The sequence below is a fragment of the Podarcis vaucheri genome, assembly GCF_965113315.1.
Source record: "Podarcis vaucheri genome assembly, chromosome: 13".
In the NCBI taxonomy this organism is placed as follows: Eukaryota; Metazoa; Chordata; class Lepidosauria; order Squamata; family Lacertidae; genus Podarcis; species Podarcis vaucheri.
In genome coordinates this window covers 49553924-49574906 of record NC_138751.1, presented here as the reverse complement: position 1 = coordinate 49574906, position 20983 = coordinate 49553924, and the positions used below count along the sequence as shown (strand labels likewise).

The window sequence follows — 20983 nt, the reverse complement described above, 5'->3', positions numbered from 1 at the left end:
CTGAAGTTTGTAATTATCAGACCCCAAGACATGGGAAAGTACATCAGGAAGTACATTATATTCTGATAATGCAGCATAAAACAGGTTTCTCAAGGCAAAAACTGCCAAAAAGTAGAACTCAACAACTGATGCCAATCTAAAGCAAATACAGCAACCAAAATTTGCAGAAAATACATACTTATTTCAATACATACCTAAAATAAACGTGTGTTACACAATACATTTTCACATTAGAAATATTCCATTATTATTTTGCATTTCTAGAAAAAAATATTCAAGGTAGTATAATGATGAATGACTAAAAAAACAGTGTGTAATTTTTGGAAATATATATAAGAACATCTGTGGTAGTGGTGGAGGCGGGATAACAGGGTTTTGTGGTGGAATAATTTAAAATGCAGCCCCAGCACCTTTCAGCAGGAATCCTGCCACTCTGCTTAAAGCCATACCCTAAGTTACCTCTCAACTTATAGGAGTGCATCTTTGAGGAGAGGATGGTCGGACAAACCGTTGACCCTCTACCCCCCACATTACAGTAGTGAAGTGCCCAATGACCGAGCCGGGGAATATATCTCCTCATGTTGGGTTGGCAACTAGGGTTTCAGGTGCTGGAATTCAGTGGACTAGATTTGTTCCCATGGCATCCAGCTGCTATCCCTATGGAAGACTCATCTGTTCTAGGATCCTACTACATTTTCCAGAGTCATTGCAACAACCTACACTGGAAGCAGGTACATTCAGCAGAGGCAGAGACCAAGTGAGTCAGTGATCAGATACCAGTATACAATTTCAGTTCTATAGAATTCATTAAAGCCGATCGCCCAACAATGTTCCTTAAACTGAACCAGGGGGACCCAATACAATGTAGGGCTGTTGACCAGCAAAGACTCTTGGCTCTTTGACACAAAGAGGGAGTACAGGATAAGGTCAGAAAATTGCACTTCTCCTAAAGTACGGCAGAACAGGTATGCATGATGGCAGGTGACATGGGCCATTTTAGCATCAAGCCTGTTGATCAGGTGTGGGGAACCACTGGCTCTCCAGATACTGCTAGAATAAAATTTGCAGGATCCCCAGCCCCGCAAGTACGGCCAATGGCTAGAGATTCTGGGGTTTGTTGCTGAGCAACACCAGAGGGCCAAAGATTCCTTTACACCTGCTACACAAGGTAAGGGACAGTAGAGATCCATGTTCAAATCTCCAATTCAGCTATGGCGTTCACTAGGTGACCTTGGTGCAGTCTCCCTCTCTCAGCCTAACCAACCTTATCGGGGGGGGGGGGGTGGAAAACAAAACTGGGAAAGGAGGATCATACACACCACCACGAGCGCCTTGGAGGAAACATGGGATATAAATGTAACATTTAAATAAGATGACAGATTATCTAAGCAGGTTACTTTCAAGGCAAGGGAAGGCGGAGTATTTTTCTTCTATGAAGCTGTTAAAAGCAGCAGCAGTTATTTGTTTCTGGGCTTGATAGCCTTAACTTTTTGACATTGCTTACTTAACCTAACTTATTAAAGGAAAAGAGAAAGCAGAGCATACCTTCTTAGCCCAAAGTCTGTTTAACTGATACAGGTTTTGTACTATAATACAGTACTTGCCACATACTTGGCAGCACAAACTGGTCTAGGAAATTGTACTATGCTCTGGGGACCAACATAAAACCCCTCAGTATTTCCCTTGCAACCTGGATGGTAAAGCCAGTCTTTTCCATACCAAACAGATCATGCTTCTATATGTTCTTCCTGCCTCCGTTGTATTTTCCTTGATGCTGTGATTTTAATGCATGTCTATTGGAAGTGCAGGGTAGAAGTTCTCATGGAACTAGTAAATGCAGACATTAATCAGCAAAAATAAAGATATCTCCTGCTAACCTGGCTCACACACAGTCTTGCAAGGTTTACTGTGGCAAAAAACTGTGCAGACTCAAGTCTATCATGAAACAGATGAAAAGGCAGATCTGCCACTGAGCACAATCCTTCAAGCTTTTGAAGGCATGGTGTCTGGTGCACAAAAGCCTATGCCACAATGATTTTTTTAGTATTTAAGATAAAACAAGAGCACTGTATTGTGTTAACAGAACTCCCCCTCTAGACTCCAACTTGCAGAATTATCAAACACACATCACTTCAAAGTTCCAAAGAAATACAGAACTTTCTTTCACAAAAATGCCATTAGATCAGAGCATTAAGAGATTACGGGGGCTTGTATGTGTAACAAACCTTGCATGACTCTCAACTTTCAACGGAACCTTTATTTTTCCTATACGTTGCTAAACTGTTATCGTTTGGATATCCCCAACAACATAAGCTTTTGCTCCTTTAGTTCAATGGAGAGCACTCACTACCTCCAAGCTTTTCAAATCATTCATGATTTCTGGTCAGTTTATGAATGCCATTTTTCTAGTGTTTTAAATGCACCATGGAATTTTGGATGAAACCTATTTCTGAAGACATGCACTGCATTTGCAAAATATTGCCAACTGGCTATTCTGTCAACTCTTGGTGTATATTTAATCATTTGGATCACAACATGCTCTATATGTGCACAAGTCCATATTCCATCTGTACTTGGGATGCATTGATCTCTCTGGATTTTGCATGTTCATAAAAATGAGATTTGCAAACTGCATTGACCAAGTTGTCCAAGGTACAAGAGTAGAAGCTGTTTTTTTCCTGAAGCAATGGCAGATAATACACAACGATGCAGAAGGCATAAATGGAATTTCCAGAGAGCAAAGGAAAATGCCACCATTTATAAGAGATGAAGAGTCAACTTTAAAAAGTGCAGTGTGTTACAGATTCTGATGTCCCTGCTCAATAACTGGAGTTATATGTCTCCACTTTGCCGATTTCCTCTCAGAGTGTGATCCCCAAAACATCCAGTGTGTTTAATGACCGCTTGAATCAGCTTCTTGATTTTGTGCTTCTCCATTCCAACTTGTTCCAGAGGCGCTCCCCTTCATGATACCTGTATCTCAAGAAGCAAAACAGGAAACATCACCAGAAAGAAGGATGGTTCTTGTCTTTGAGTCTTGCATCAATCTTTTGACATTTTAAGGGGGAAATACAGTGAACCCCACATAACTGTGCACATGTATAGCTTCCCAGCCCAAGTTTCTTTTCCAGAGTTTCTATGAACAGAATTACAGTCGATTTTACCCCTTCCCACAGTTGCTGAAGAATGTCCTCCTAACTCAGCAGAAGTTTCTTGCATGCTAAGGAAGAAAACAAATCAAGCTATATGACAACTACAGAATGTAGCTCAAGGTAATTTTAGGAGGCATCTTTAAGAGCTTAAGTTATGGCAACCACTTGCTATATGGCTGACACTTAGAGCTTAAGTTATGGCAACCGCTTGCTGACACTTAGAATATTACATGCAGAGGAATGGATGACGTTGTGGAATGGTTCCCTTGTAATGGGGAACTATAGGGAAACAGCTCTCTAGATGACTAGCACTGCATGCAGTGAGATTAAGTGACTACAATTCGGTTAAGAATCTTCAATATAAAACAATCCCATTTTGATCCACTATAAGGTTGTCTTTCTTTAAGCCTGCAGTATTCAATGATGTGCCAAAATACAAGAGCGCAAAGTCCTCCCCAGCTCACAACTAGTATCACATTATACAGCTTTCTATAGCCATTCCAACAGGTTAGAGGCAGAGTTGGAACTGCAGGGTCTCATCAGCCGCTTAACTGTGAGATCAGCAACACTTGGCTCCTCCTCTCCTTGAACTTTCCCCAGTCCAACTGGTCATTATGGAAATTATGTGACTAAGAACTAGTGTCCCAATGTGCTTTCCCCACTCCTTCCTCCCAATCTCTTTTCCTTTGGTGTCATGCCTTTCAAACGATAAGCCTTAAGGGCATGAACTGTCTTACTTAGAAGGCACTCTGGAAGGGTCCCTCGCCCACTGAAGAGCAGAGGGGAAGGATTTAGTTAAATAAATAAATAAATAAAAATTGTAAAGAGCAAAACCTTAAAGAAACAGACAGCTGTCTCATAACAAGAAAAATAAATAGATGCTGCTTTTGAATTCAGGGTGGTTTGGCATGTTCCCTTATTTTGGTTTGGTCTTTGATGATGATAAAACTAGAGGGTCAAGGATCAATTACTTACTCTTAACCATTGTGGTCTTGTTTTGCAGTATAACTACAAACAAACTCTATTTCCATTTGTTCATTCAGTTATAAAGACAGAAACCTAATGGTAAAGGCAGGCCTTTTACTATGCTTTGTGCATCTGGCACTGTGATGGCTGAAAACAGATACCATTTTAGCCTTGGACCCTCACCCCAAGATAAAATTACACCAACACACTGTACTAGCAAAATAGGCTTTTATTTGAAATAAATTTATCAAATAACTAGACATGGATCTGAATTGGTCCCAGAGAACATTAGCTCAAATAGGTATTGTTTCCACTTAATATGACTCTGCCCAAGATAAATGTTAAGACAGTTTTCAAATAAGATACTAAAATAAAAGTTTTGAATTTTTCTTGTGATATTTGTATCATGTGGAAAATTTATTTACATAATTTATATATCACACCTGCAACATAACTTTTTCTCCCCAAGGTAGCCAACAGAATAGTAAGAAACAAAAATACGATTTAAAAATAAATAAAAAGCATACAAACTAAGAGAGGAAAAAGAAAATAAACTAAGACAGCAATAGTCCAATAGGCTGAAAAATCAAATTACTCCAAGTTAAAAAGGTTACATTACCAGTTCTTAAACTCCTGGGAAAACAGAAACATTTTTGCATGGTGGCTAAATGATACTAACAAGACCTCTGGCAGACCTTCTTGAGGAAGGGCACTCCAAAAGTGAGGTCACCACCCCACACTTCAGACAGTATGGGGGCACCCAGAGAAAGGCAACAATTTCAGGGGACAGAGAGATTGAAACAGGAGAAGGTAGTTCTAATACCTGGATCCTTAAACCACAAAGGTTTTGAACATTCAGACCAGCACTCTGAATTTAACTTGGAACAGGGTGGATTTGATTTAAATCATATCAATTTAAATCACTAGTCAGTAAGACTTGATCTAAATCATTATTTTTTTTACAGAAAGACTCATTTTTGTTGGAATAATCATAATATTTACAACCAGATGAAGGGTTGTTGTTTTTTTTAATAATAAATTTTCAGAGTAGTTTTTACAGTTATATCAAAAATTACTGATTTGGTTATACTATTAGAAATACATAGACAGATAATTATGAAATTATTGTGAGGTTTAATAAGTTAACTGTTTATATTTGGACAACTTTTCTGCTGTACTTTATTGGAAGGAGAAAAATAATCATTTCCTTAATAAGAATTTATTTAACTAAAACAGCAACATTAGAACATATGTATCCATGTTTGTTAACTGATGTGGTTAAACGGTTTTTTTAAAAAAACCAACATAAGACTGAGTTTTAGCACACATGGAAAACTTAAAACAAATCCTTATTTCCTGATGAATAGCCTTTGGACTACAATGTAACTTGAATGGAAAACTATCTTTAGAAAGATTTTTCTTCCAAAAGTGTTTTATCTTAAAAATCCAACTTAAAATATATATATGTTTTAAAAAACTATTTAAATAAAAAAAAATCTGATTTTTTTTTTAAAAAAATCCTTGATTTTTATCCACCCTAACTTGGAAACTTATTAGGAACCAATGAAGTTATTTCATTTTGGGTCTTTTGCTGCTTGCTGCTAGCTCTCTAGAAATCCCTACTTTAAAATTGCTACTTTTAAGCCTGTAAATGGGTGATATCTACAGCTTTCTCTTATTTTAAGTTTAGCCTCAACAATTGATGACGCAATGGTACGTTAACTTCCAAAATGCATAGTTAGGTATCTCCTTTCCTTAACAGCTAAACCCAACAAGAACACATGCTTAGATATGATTAGGTGGTGGGTCTGACATTTTTGCATGGTTTCTCTGCACATATGAATGTCTTACTAACCTTGAAATTCTTTCCTTTGGAAATTTGCAGGAAACCAGCAGCAACTGCTTTAGGGTAAACAATGTGTAGACTTAAAACACACACTTTAAATTGGGGGAAGCAAAACAAAAAAAGCCAAATATTTGTGCTTTGTAAATTACATATAGCTTACAGTGCAGGATTCTTACGCTTGTTGCTGTAAGCTGTATAAAGTTCTTGACAGCTGATTTATCCATGGAAAGACATCTGAGACAAGTTCTATAAATAACATCACATGGAACCCTTACACAACACACCATGCATCCTTCTTACACAGGAACTCAGAACTGACACCCTACACTCACAGTCAAAAGCCATTGCAATCTCTATTTTGGGGATGACACAGGTGACATTTCAATCAGCACTATGACCCTGCAGCATTTTATTCTCTTCCCATCATTATGTTACAAATGTAGACTGCAGAGATTGTAACCAGAGGCGCTAAGAAATAATGGAGGGATCATGGCACGACTTCAACGGATGCCCATCAGGTAGCTTAGTGTGACCAACAAAACACAGTATTTATATGTTGTCTTTATACTGAAAGTGTTCAAAATCCTTGACATGCGTTGGCCCAATTTGTGCACCATGCAAAACTGGTGTGTCACATTTACCCAGCCTTGCAGGTTCCTGAATAAAGTTCAAAAGGTAACCCCAAATACAGTAGACTCACAAGTTACACACATTTAACATCTTTATGTGCTTGTGCTATCACATCTTTACTCGCTTGGCTGAAAACATGAAAATAAATAAATAAATAAATAAAATTTTAAAAAATGGGGCGGCAGTGCAGGGGTAAACCACTGGCAATCCCACCCACCATTACACTCACCCAGGGAGAGTGCAGGTCGAGTCTGTAGCGAGAAAGTTGTAAGTAAGTGCTGAGCTGTGCTTTTTAGTTTTTTAATGGTTGTATTGGCCACACGCAATAATAGCTTTACGTGCTGTCCTGGAACATAACCCCTGCACAAGTTGAGAGTCAACTAATTGCAATTGTTTAGCCTAGGGACTACCAAAGCACAGTTAATCATGACCAATTTTGTTGTTTTCCTTCCTTTCCTAAAATGTGTGTAAGTTTGATCATTCTGGCCATAGTATGACAAATTCAGTGCATGTTTTGAATACCCATCTTATATGCGGGTTAAAGTGGGGTGAAGTTCCCCATTTCTAAAACTATACATATTTAGGAATCAGCAACATAAGTGGACATTATTCGTCAAGTTGGGCGGGTTCAAGGTTGTAATATTTTTTTTTCAGGTGACTATCCCTAGGAACATGCATTCCTATATTATAAATGCATAGTTTTTGGAGTGTTCATAGGTTCTTTGGGCATTTGCCTACACTTGGCACTTTTGATCAGTTTTCAGCAAAGAATCTATTCTGCTATGGAAAAAAACTCAAAACACAGAAGCAAAGCTCAAAATGAGTGTTTTACTGAACACTGACGAATAACTAGCAAAGCCTCTTAATGGAGGTTCAACTCAGAACTCCAAAGAAGCATTTGCCTAGTACAGACGGTTTTAGGGAAGTTTTTAATGTTTGATGTTTTATCATGTTTTTACTATTCTGCTGGGAGCCACCATAGTGGCTGGGGCAACCCCGTCAGACGGGCAACTTACAAATAATAAAATTATTAGTGTTGTTGTTATTTTAAAAGACAACACAAAAATGGTTCAGGAAGTCAGACTTTATATGGCACACTTAAATAGCCACCTGTTTTCTCTGGAAAGTCTCCCTAGTGCCATTTTTAAAAATATGTTCCCTCCGATTCCTGTGACTTATTTATTTATTTATTGCATATGTCAAGCTCCATACAATCCAAAATATAGCTTTTTATTTGATGTATTCTTCCCAAAGGTATCACATGCCCCACCTTTCAAATGAGAGGATCAGTAAGTTTGGAAGTGAGTCATGTTGAAGACCATTATTAAATGAAAACCCACTGAGGGACATGAACTCTAGTATACATACTGTTTCTATCCCATGGAAAAAGATGAAGGAAAATAGCCCCACTCTCGCTAGCATCAAACACAGCCTCTTTTCTAAGTGTAAGAGTGGCATATAAAATTGTCACCTCATTTAGCAAGCTTTTACGAGAGGGCTCCGGCAACCTTAAGATTTATACCTTCTTCCAATGCACAGCACTTTTCCTGCAGGGATCTAATGTCTGCAATTACCATGGCTTGGACAAAGCATGATGGCCAGCAAGTTTATAAGATATTGGACACCCTCAGTTAACTCAGGTCCACAGAAATATTACTGCAATGCAGGAAATATGGATAAGCTGAAACCTTCCTACAGTAGGCAGAGACACTGCATTGAAACTATGTTCTTCAACAATATTTCTTTTCTTTTCTTTTTTTATTTGCTTTATTGTTAAAAGAAAAACACCAAAGAATAAAACAGATTACATAAAGTAAATTAATTTCTTACAACACAATTTCAGTTATGACTTCGTCACACCATCAAGAGTCCCAAGTTTCATTCTTTCTTTTTTCCATACTTTCCTTAACACTCCAAATTTTTCCGATATATAATTACGTTATATATGTTTCTACAGGAATCAATGCAAGTCTGTCAGGGAATTCTCATTATTACAATATTCTTTTAAGATATTTTATATAGGGGTCCCACTCTCTATTAAACGCTTGTTCTGTATTGTCTCTGATTCATCCTGTCATCCTTGCCAATTGTGTATATTCCAATAATTTTAACTGCCATTCCTCGTTCTGCAACAATATTTCTATCTTGCAGAACATATGCAACATGTAACAAAATTGCTGGGGTGGGGAGAAAAGGCTGAGCTTCACCTTGAACCTCTTGCCTGATAACCCTCAATTTACTTAATTACGAGAAATTAAGGATGAGGTTATTACCGGTGGGCAGTCAACCAACTAATACTTAGTTGCAAGTATTTCCTCTAAACCCTGGCTTCAGAAATTTAGTTCTAATATTCAATCACTTTGACATAACAGAGGGAGAGTGAAGAGAACTTCCATCGCAATAATTTTTAAAAACTAAAAACAAAGCTGTGAACATCAGAAACGTTATGGCAACTGCCCTACATGACCAAAACAAATTTAAAGTCAGCTCTTATGTTTTGCAAATTCAGATTTACAGCAGTTCTATTCACTTGGCTTAGTTCAAAGATGTGACGCTTAAAACCAATTTTGTAAACTCAAACAAGCAGTAGTCAACTACTGTACATAGTAAGTCATTTTCAAATTACAGGTTTTAACGCTTATTTGTTGTTTTAAAGTATGGTCACGGGCTTAAATCCAAAATTCATTCAAGGTTCTTTTATTTATTTATTTATTTATTTATTTATTTATTTATTTACGGCTATTAGCCCATAAAATATGTACAAACATAAAAGCACAGGGGCATAAGGGCCGATATACTCGACCCCAGAGGGTGGACACCACGATGCAAGGGCGGGTCAATGAGCAGAGCCAAATAACAGCTTGGGGCCCGAAGAGCTCCAAGGGACGGATCACAGAAAAAAGAAAACTGAAGACGAGGACCGACATGCACTCTCATCGTAACTGTCCGATTAGTTTTGGTGTTGTTGTTTTTTGGTTGTTTTTGTGTGTGAGATAACCGCATTCAGGAATCTCGCCACCTGCAGGGTTACCGAAGGATCTGTATCCTGCAAAAGTAGTGCGGCGTGTGACTCAACAGGCCTGCCCACCAAGCGCAGTAAAGCAGGACCTAGGAATTTAGTCCTGGCTATGCTGTGTAGGGGTTTAAAAATAAGCTGGATGTGAAGGAAGTGGAAATACAAGTGTGCAAACTGAATGCTTCATTTCGACCCACTGAGGCTCATTTACATAGCACCAAACCACGGTTTTAGTATTACATGTTAACATGCCTCCTTCAATTACGCATGCATTCTTTGAATTTGTGTAAGATTCCATCTCTCCCCCAATGCTACAGCGTGACCTTCAGGACCAATCAGCAATGTACTCTTAAGTACATTCATAGACTCATAGAACTGTAGTATTCAACACATATGTAGTTGGAAAGATGCAGGCAGCTACTTTGCCCAACCCACACTTTGAAGTCTTGGTGTGTGTGCCCAACTTTGCATCCTAACCCTTTGCTTTCTGGCCTAGTGAAGACTTGCCATGGTGTCAGAATAGCTTCTGCTCGTTCTGGATTTACCCTGATGCTAAGAATCCTTGCCTGACCTCCATCTGATGTGTTCAGGCAGAACATGCAATACAGAAAGGTTTATGATAGCAAAAAAATATTTTGGTTACCCAGGCCTTCAGAATGCAGTCAAGCATATAGCTGACATTGCTGCTTCATGTATGTTGGGATGTTATTTTTTTTATCACTGAGCCTATTTTCCTGATGCATGTCCCAAGCAAGCCCAGTAATAATACAGACCAATCAACACAATTGGTTTTTTCCCCAAAAAAGGATAAAGTTGGTAAAAATTTATATTAATGAAAAAGGAAGTTGAAAGGGAGGGTTAGGAAAGCCAATTCTCTCCATGATGCTTAGAGATCATTTAAAACCACAGTAACAGAAGTCTCACTAACAGGGCATATAACAGATTAGGTAACAACAAACCCAGGAAGAAGCAGGTGTGTTCGGCAAGCAAAATAGGGAAACTGATAAAAGGCAAGGCGGATTCCTTCAAATTAAGGAATTCATGCCCAAATGAGGAGAACAAAGAACACAAAACTGGCAAAACAAGTGCAAGTTGATAAGGGAAGCAAAAAGATTCCAAAGAGAGCTTTTGAAAACCACTGAAACTCACAATGAAACTTTAATAAGGTAAGTAAGAAAAAAGAATGCAGCCTAGGAGCCTGATCATTGGATGCCAAAGACGAAAAAGCTACAAGGCAGATGCCTGAACATGTTTGTTTCAGAAACAGCATCTGAAAAACTGAGTTAAGTAGCAACATCAAATTGCTAGGTCTGGATGGCATCTGTCCAATAGTTCTGAAAGAATTCAAATGTGAAATTAATCTAACAAGAATATGCAACGTGTCTCTAAAAGTACCGCCATACCAGAGCATAAAAGTAACCAAAGTAACAAATTCATCCAGTAAAGTACATATATTTGGTTCCTGGAATAAATGATGGAAAGCCATAAGACTTGCTGAAAATCAGCACTGCATCTGTAAATGAAAAGTTATCCCTCAACAGCCTTCTAGAGTTCTTGGAGAGTGCCCACAAGCCTCTGCATAAGGGATATCCAGTGGATCAAGGGTGAACAACCTTCCCCCCTCCCCAAGGCTATGTACATTGATAGGTGGACACTCAGGGGCTGCATGCCAGTAGCTATGGTGTGGGTGCATACACTCACATATCTTTTGAAAACAGGGAAGTCTCACTGCACTAGGGCATTGAAGGTCAGAGTCCTCTCCACCGCAGCAGGGGTGGGGTGGGGAAGTCCTCTGAAAGCAGGAATTTTGCTGGTTTGATTCCAGCATAATTCTTGCTTTCAAAATCTATCCCTGCTGGGATGAAGAAGGGTAGAGTGCTCTCCACCCAGGCAGGAAGAATGGAAGACTAAAGGGAGCTGTTAGGCAGGCTGTGTAGAACACAATTTACATGACACTCCCCTTCAAGCAGCAAAATTAGATGTGTGAAGGGGGTAAATTCAGCAGCTATGGAAAGTTGAACTTGGTGCGAAGTATTTTTCTGATCAGCAGTGTGTGGAGTATACAGGGAAGAGTTAAATCCTCTTCCAGAAAACAGGGTCAAAACTATAAGAACGTATTAATGGCCAGCTAGAAGAAAGGACATGCATGTTTCAGTGAGCAGAATAAAGAAAGTTGATCCAACGTCCTACCACCCTTCCATTCCCCACTCCCTGGGTACTGTGGGATGATTGGCTGCTTTTCTCGCATGCTTTAACTGCATCAGACACTCAAAATGTTAGAGAAAAGCATACAAGGGGCCTGGGAAGGTTCCCAGCAACTTCAAATGCAAAGCTGTGCCTCTGAGCCACTCTTCCTGTGTTTTTGGGCTCCTCCAGCTACTCACCTCTCTAGGAGTCCTGCCACTCTAGCTAAAGACTTGACGGAGGGACTAGGACAGAGAAATAGCTCCTCAGGAGCACCTTCAGAATAAAACCAAAGAATAAATCCAAAACTAACACTTCAAAAAAGATCAAGAACCATACCTGAACACAGGGATAACATTCAGGAGTCAATAATAAATCCTGCTGTCCGAAAAAACATAAGAAGTCAGGACTTGAGAATGATTTTCTCCTTTTCTGGCTCCCCTGTCTTCCAAAAGAGGATTTAACCCTTTTTTGTTTGATCTACTTCTCCACTGATTGAGAAGCAGGCAACTTTGGCACCCACTGAAAGATAAATGGGAGGTCTGAGAACCACATGCAGCCCAGTAGCTGCCCACATGTGCAGCAGACATTTTAGATTTTGGACTTCCAAAGACTACTAAGTAAAATTAGAAGACATGGGACACAGGGGTGGGTTGTCTTCTGGATTAGTGTTAAACAACAGGAATCAGAGGTTATTGATAAATTCTCACAATGGTGAGAACTGAACAGTGTGATCTTTATTGGAACAGGTTCCACTTAAAATTTGTCAACGATTTGGCATTAGGAATGAAAAGTGATGTATCCAAGTTTGTGAATGACTCCAAATAATTCAAGGTGATGAAAATTTAAGCACTCCATTCTAAAATGCTACATCTAAACTGAGCAACAAGATGGCAAAGGAGACTGATTGGTGTGTGTAAAGTGATAAACATCAGGGCAAAAAATAAATAAACCCAAACGTCATATATTCAGGAACTGAACTGACAGATTTAAACAAGAAATAGATCCTGAAGTCATGGTGGATAACTCCATGTAACATCATCTCAGTGTTCAGCAGCAATGAAAAAGCAAAACTCAATGTTAGGAATTATTAAGGAAAAAGAAGCTAGTATTGTAGCACCTTTATACAATTCTATGGTGCTACTCCTTTAAAATACTATGTAGCGTTCTGGTTCTCCCCATTTAAAAAGGGATATTTGAGAGCTGGTAGAGATGCAGATAAGGATAACCAAAAGGATCGAGAGTATAAATGACACTCCCTATAAGGAAAGGCTAAATATCTGGGATTGTTAAAGTTTAGTCATATTTTTTTCCTAAGAGGGATATGACACAACCAGAAGTTTATAAAGTTATGCACAACATGGAAAAAGTAGACACTTTTCTTCCTCTCCCATAATCCTAGAACTCATGCGCATCCAATAAAACTGTCTGATCAGAATCTGCTGGACAAAGGCAAATACAGCCTCACACAATATGGAATTTATGATTCACTATCACATTATGTGGCAATGGCCAACAGCTTAAGTTGGCTTTAAGCTGTAAGAAAGATGGGTGCATCAGTTTCCTCACTGGCTCATCCTCAGTGGCTATACACAACACCCATTCAGTATAAGCCATTGAATACCAGTTGCTGGGGACCAATAAAGAGTTAATACTTTAATGACAAGATTTGGAGCTTCCCAGAGGATGCCAGAACTAACTGGGCCTTTGGTGTGAACCAGCAGGGCTCTTCTACTGTTTTTAAACTTTTATCGGCACTTGCAGATGAGTTCTAGTGCATAATGAAAAAACCTCAGTGGCTGTCATGCAACTTAAGAATACTCTCCTCCTTGAGACTTGACGTATCTTTCAGAAGACCTTTCCTAGTCAATTTTTTGTTAGATTAAATGTACTGTTTCCTTGCCAAACCCTTGGTATGGAATAGGCTATAATAGCAATCAATCAATCAATCAATCAATCAGTGCTGTGTCCCTCCTCAAGCAACTCCCCATAAAGAAGTAGCTATCATTTCCCGCTCCTGCAAGGCTATCGTCATTGTAACAACGGCTCTTTCTTCATCCTCTGTCTTTAAAGCAACCACACTACTGTTAAAAGGTGCAGGGATAGCTCCACTGCAGTCTTAAAGCGTAAATTCCTCCAGTGTCCTACAAGGCAAAACTTATGTCATTGATATAATGATGACCATTAAAATTAAAGGACCACTTTGGATCAACTGGACCTGACCGAGTACACTCCAATGCATTTTATGGAAACATAAACGTGGAATTAAGGGGACCTGTCATGGAATGAGCAAAATGCCTTTTAAGATATGGGGCGTCAGATACCCCCAAGATTTACAGCAACTCCTTAGTTCAGATTACAAGAGTACACTTCAAAATACATTCATTCACTGTGTCACCTAATACCCAACACCCAAAAGTCCCCACACCAGCGCCTTTGTTCAGCAGCCAGTGATAGAAACTATATCATTTTAATAGTTTAAAAGTGTTGAGGATAACACTATTTATAGTTCAAATTCAAGCTTCTAACTCCATGTTAGGATATATTTTGGTTTCTCATTGCCTAATTATGAAACACAGCAAAATTTTATCTTTTGAAATCATAACCCTGAAACGTCAATTTGTGATAGATGACAAAGTCATGACTAGAAAAGCTGTTCTTCATAGGTTTTAGGCAATTACTTATAATTTACTTATACTGAGATTTCATGCTATCCTTTTCAAAGGACTAGGCAGCCTTCCAGGAAAATAATGATAAGTCCCCTGCAACACTCCGCAACAAATTCTTCCAGAAAATCTGGTGTGAATGTTTTTTAAATATATATATATATATATAACTTTATTTTCCAAATGAGAATCATTCATCCAATAAAAATAAAGTAACATGAAGGTTAGAAAGCTTTTTATATTTACGTTAGCCAATTATTTTAAAAAAATTACCCAGCTATAAAAGTTCCCAAACTGCTTACAAAGATCAACAGTTAAGACAGTCCTTACAAGGCATGCTTACAATCAGTGCTTTTCTTCTAGAAAAAAATGGCGCTGGTACTCACCATGAAGTTGTTACAGTATGTGCCACACCTTTAACCAGTGCCTTTCTTCTAGAAAAAAAGGTGCCAGTACCACAGATCCATTGGTTTCAAATCAATTGTGCATTGTGATCCAGCAGACACCTCCACAAACAGAGAAGAAGGAAGAGCAATTTTAGTTATTTCACCCTTCTTCCTGCAGCCATTTTTATCTTCAGAAAGGGCTGAGGTACCTCCAGAACTGTGTGAAAGGTGCTGCTGGGAGAAACTGACAAAAATCACCATTCACAAAACGAAAAACTTAGGATCTGAGCCGTTGTGCTTATGTTGACAAGTTCAAAGCTTGGAAATTTATTAATGTATTCAAATCCAGCTTTCCAAGGCCACACGTGTTTATAAAATAGCTTACAATATAGCAAATATGGTACTGAGTTTAAAATAGTTGGAATACCTGCAGGTATTTTAGGATATGACAACCTAATAGCATACCATTTCATATATTAGTTGCAGTGCAATGCTATGCATGTCTAAAAGGTAAAGGTAAAGGACCCCTGACAGTTAAGTACAGTCGCAAATGACTCTGGGGTTGTGGTGCTCATCTTGCTTTGCTGGCCGAGGGAGCCAACGTTTGTCCGCATACAGTTTTTCTGGGTCATGTGGCCAACATGACTAAGCCGCTTCTGGCGAAACCAGAGCAGTGCACAGAAACGCCATTTACCTTCCCGCTGGAGCAGTACCTATTTATCTACTTGCATTTTGGCATGCTTTCAAACTGCTGGGCTGGCAGGAGCTGGGACTGAGCAATGGCAGCTCACCCCGTCACAGGGATTCGAACCGCCGACCTTCCGAACAGCAAGCCCTAGGCTCAGTGGTTTAGACCACAGCGCCACCCGCGTCCCTATACATGTCTACTTGCAAGTTAAATGGGGATTGTTCCCAGTTAAGCGAGCACAGGTTTGGAGCCTTCAATTTTAAGGACTGAGGAACTATTAACATACTAATTTTCACATGCTAGAAGAGGTATGAACATAAATATGTGTTTCCTAAGAATAGTCATGAGAGGGAGAGAGAGGAAACATTATGGCTTCTATCAGTGCTAGCCCTGAGTAAGGCAAAGGTAAAGGTAAGGTCCCCTGGGTGGTTAAGTCCATTCAAAGTCCACTATGGGGTGCAGCACTCATCTCAGGCTAAGGGAGCCGGCATTTGTCCGCAGACAATTTTCCAGGTCATGTGGCTAGCATGACTAAACCTATTTAGTGGTACCTATTTATCTACTTACACTGGTATGCTTTTGAACTGCTAGGTTGGCAGGAGCTGGGACAAAGCAACAGGAGTTCACCTCATTGTGCGGATTCACACCGCCGACCTTACGATCAGCAAGCCCAAGAGGCTCAGTGGTTCAGACCACAGTGCCACCTGCTTTCCCACTGAAAATAATAACATAAATAACTGGTGCCCATTAATTCTAATGGGCCTACTCTTAGTAAAACTTATTTGGACACAACTCTATAACATTGATTTCAGATTGCTATGTCCTGCATACATTCCAGCTTCCCAAGCTGACCTTGTGTTCAACATGTTACTAATTAATGTTCATCATGTTACTAATTAATGTTATCTAACAAGCAAGTTCTGAAACTGGAAAACTTTCTACAGAAAAATAAAAGTCCCGCATCACTTTTGGCAATTTATAGACATGCTTCAGAAATGGTTGATCCTTCAACTCATTCAATTCCTTATGTAACATCTTGCCCCACCATTTTGTCCTGCAGTTACTTGTATGATATTCACGTTATAAGGAAACAGCAGCTCAAAGGGAGAGGTTCAGGAGACTATTTATTGAATGTGTGGGTGTCAGTTTGAGAGCTTGCATTATTTTTCTGCAAATATTTCAGGCAATGCAGGAATCAAATATGCCACAGCTTAATGACTACTTCATAATGGATCAATTTCAGTCCGGCATTCGCCCTGGTTATGGGACCGAGATGGCTCTGGTTGCCCTAACAGACAACCTCTGTGGGCGGCTGGATCGAGGTGGGCCAGGACTGCTGATTCTTTTAGATCTGTCAGCAGCCTTCAACATGGTTGACCACAAACTTTCGGACCACCGCCTTGCCAACATGAGGATTCAGGGCACAGTCTTACAATGACTGCACTCTTTCCTTTCAGGTCGGGGACAGAGGGTGGCACTAGGGGAGGAGTTGTCGTCCCGGCACCCCTTGGTGTATTGAGTGCCACAGGGCGCAATCCTCTCCCTGATGCTTTTAAACATCTTTATGCACCCCCTTGCCCAGCTTGTCTGGAGTTTAGGGCTGGGCTGTCATCAATACGCTAATGACACCCAACTTTATCTGTTGATGGATGGCCACCCTGACTCGGCCCCAGACACAATGACCAGATGTTTGGAAGCTATGGCTGGATGGTTGTGTGGGAGCCGGTTGAAGTTAAATGCTTCGAAGACAGAGGTCCTCTGGCTGGGTCGGGATGACATGGGGTTGGGGGGGCCAACTCATCTCTTACGGGGGTTCAATTGGTGCCAGCGCCTTGTGTCATAAGTCTGGGTGTAACCTTTGATGCCTCCCTTTCTATGGAGGTGCAGGTTGCAGCTACAGCAAAGGCAGCATTTTTCCACCTCTGCTGTGCTAAACAGTTGGTCCCTTACCTTTCCCGCCCTGATCTTGCCACAGTGATCCATGCAACGGTCACCTCTAGGCTCGATTATTGAAATTCGCTCTACGTGGGGCTGCCCTTGAAGCTGATGCAGAAACTCCAACGGGTGCAGAACGCCGCGGCAAGGCTCTTATGGGGTCCTCGCCGTGGGATCACATTTATCCAGTGCTATACCACCTGCAGTGGCTCCCAGTGGCGTACAGGGTCAGGTTTACGGTGCTGGTTTAAACCTTTAAAGCCCTATACGGCCTAGGACCCTCATACTTATGGGACCGCCTCTCCTGTATGCCCTGCAAACAATAACATCTTGGAAGTCCTGGGCCTCAAGGAGGTTAGACTGGTCTTGACCAGGGCCAGTGCCTTTTCAGCCCTGGTCCCGAACTGGTGGAACGCTCTGTCGCAAGAGATCAGGGCCCTGCAGAATTTGACATCTTTCCACAGAGCCTGCAAGACGGAGCTGTTCCGCCAGGCCTTTGGGGCCCAGTCTGATCCTCCGCTCCGCTCCTTATAATGCAATCCCAGATCTGCATCTATAGTATGCCTAGCCAAGTAATACTTCTGAATATGGCTCACTGGAGGTCAACACCACAAAAAGAATTTAGTGTACACATTTGCCTCTGGCGTATGGGCATAGCCTTTGATCACTATCAGCAAGACCCCATAGAACAGGGTGCTCCAACCATCAGGTGAGCACTGAGGGGATGGTAATCAGCTACAGAGATTAGATATAGTGTTTTCAGCTCATCTGAACTAAAACTATTCAGTTTTCAAATGAACATTTTCAGCAGTGCCTAGAACTGCTTACCCAATTTCAGTGCATTTCAGCAAATGGTCTCTCATTCACTAGCATTGCCAGTCATTTGCCTTCTCTTTCAACAGCCCTCAAAGCACAATAATTATAAAGAACAAAATTAATTAACATTAGTGTTGAGGCAAAATCCCTTCCTCTCTACATCGCCACCACTGCATTTGTTTTATTTTGAAATCTTTAAGATAATACTTTAGTTTTCTGTTATGTGGCTTTGACTGTATATTTTATATTTGACTTTCTTAAGATTGTTTTATTTATGTTTTAACAATTTAATATGCTGTAAACTGCTTTGAGATTTTTCTTAAAAATATAAAGCAGTATAGAAATTAAATAAATAAATAAATAAATATGGCATTCAAGAGATGAAAGGCTGTCACTATACCAGCCCTAGAGATAATAATAATAATAATTTATTATTTGTACCCCGCCCATCTGGCTGGGTTTCCCCAGCCACTCTGGGCGGCTTCCATAGAAACCAAAAATACAGTAAAATATCACAGATTAAAAACTTCCCTGAACAGGGCTGCCTTAAGATGTCTTCTAAATGTCAGGTAGTTATTTATCGCTTTGACATCTGATGGGAGGGCGTTCCACAGGGCGGGCGCCACTACCGAGAAGGCCCTCTGCCTGGTTCCCTGTAGCTTTGCTTCTCGCAATGAGGGAACCGCCAGAAGGCCCTTGGCACTGGACCTCAGCGTCCGGGCAGAACAATGGGGGTGGAGACGCTCCTTCAGGTATACTGGGCCGATAAAGAACATAGCTTTAGTAAGGTAAACTCTTATAAATGGAAAAGGATGCAAGGATCTAATTAAAACTTCAGAGCTTTTCTGGTACATTAAATGGGGAAATGTTTTTTAACCTGTATGCAAAACATTGTTAGATCACCACAACAACCTTGGTAAACAAGACACAAACAGTGATAGATGCAGAGCATGCTGGTAAATCTACCATAGTTCAACATATTCACTAAGGCAGTAGCAAAGCTTCGGTCTGCTTATTTCAGTCCTTCATACGTGTATACAATAACTGGAAGCAACTGAACAATCACAAACTATCAGACTTGTTACTGCACTTCTATCCGAACATTTCCTTCCACCCACTGCAGCTATAATTTCTTTCAGTGTTTGCCCTAAAAAGGAAACTCTGTGCAGGAGCCATTAAACGAATAATAGGCTATTACCAGAAGCCCAGCAGTATGGCCTGAACCTTGTGATATGACTGGAATAATACTGCACCTGAAATTAGTGCTTGTTTTATCCAACTTTTTATGTGCATAGAACTGAGAAGTAACCCATGCTTTTGCATTCTGCCTGAATTGTTCATTAAATCACAAATGTTTGCCACATTTTACCAATGAGGCAAGTAACAAACCCAGTTAAGGATATCAGTCTAACATCTTGTATCTCACCTGAAATCTAAATCTCTTAATGAGATATTCAATTTTACAACATCCCCTTCTACATTGGTCTCTTTCAGGATTCCGCCACTGCTTTTCTAAATGTAATCAAGAATTATAGGAATTAATGGTGACCCATGTTGCAATCCAGCACAGCAAGAAGCACCCAAAACCAGTCACTAATCTATTGTTTTTCACCTTTGAAACAAGCTTGTGCCCAAAGGATTTCAGAGAAGCATGCATAGAGCACCCCGCTCTTGCCATTTTCTCCTCACAACTGACTTGTGGAGATATGTTGGATGGAAAGAAAGAACAGAATTCATGTCCAAATCATCATACTACTCTAGCACCAACATCACACATAGAAATGGGCAAAGAACACCATTCAGCAAACATTTTCCCTCATCCCCTCACAGATGGCGTCTTGATTATCTGCAACCACACTGGCAGGTAATACAACACTTCATTAAAAGTTCCAGGAAAATTTAAAACACAACAATAAAAGCAGGATGTTAAAATCCAATAAATACATTAAAGCCAATAACAATCACAGTCGCTAGAAAATTCTTAATGGCACTGGTTTCAATGACCAGCTAAGGCCTGGGTGAACAAATACTATTTTAGATGAACAGAAAACCAGGTCCAAAAGTATTCAATGTTTTATTAAGTCAGTAACAAAACCTTAAACTTGGCCCAGAACCAAACAGAATCAGGACTGCCCATTGAGGTAATAGGTAGCTTTCTTTGTCTCTGCCAATAATACTTGATACAGTGGTACCTCGGGTTAAGTACTTAATTCGTTCCGGAGGTCCATACTTAAGCTGAAACTGTTCTTAACCTGAAGCACCACTTTAGCTAATTGGGCCTCCTGCTGCTGCCACACTACCGGAGCACGATTTCTGTTCTCATCCTGAAGCAAAGTTCTTAACCTGAAGCACTATTTCTGGGTTAGCAGAGTCTGTAACCTGAAGCGTATGTAACCCGAGGTACCAATGTATATCCAAAGCACAGGGGTTACGGGTAGCAGCAAAATCTTAGCAACTCAGTAGCAGGAATTTGAAGACAAAGTTGTGTGTCTTTAAAAGTTATCTCCGGTGAAATATGAAGCCATTGCCACCCTGAAGTTAAAATATTGTGAAATTTCACATAGATAATGCAAATATATAGTACTCTTATCCTCTTCTGTGGTCAATGTCTGCATACCCATAGCTGCCTGTGGCTCTTCACTGAGGTTGCTCTATCTCTTCTCCCCACTAGATAACCTAAAGGAAGCACACTTGGCAC

At 40.1% G+C, this 20983-nt stretch overlaps 1 protein-coding gene across 8 annotated transcripts in view; it reads right to left on the bottom strand.

The window, feature by feature from the left end:
• SLC20A2 (solute carrier family 20 member 2) overlaps positions 1–20983 on the bottom strand; it is an 86914-nt gene that overhangs the window by 63253 nt on the left and 2678 nt on the right. The window lies entirely within an intron of this gene.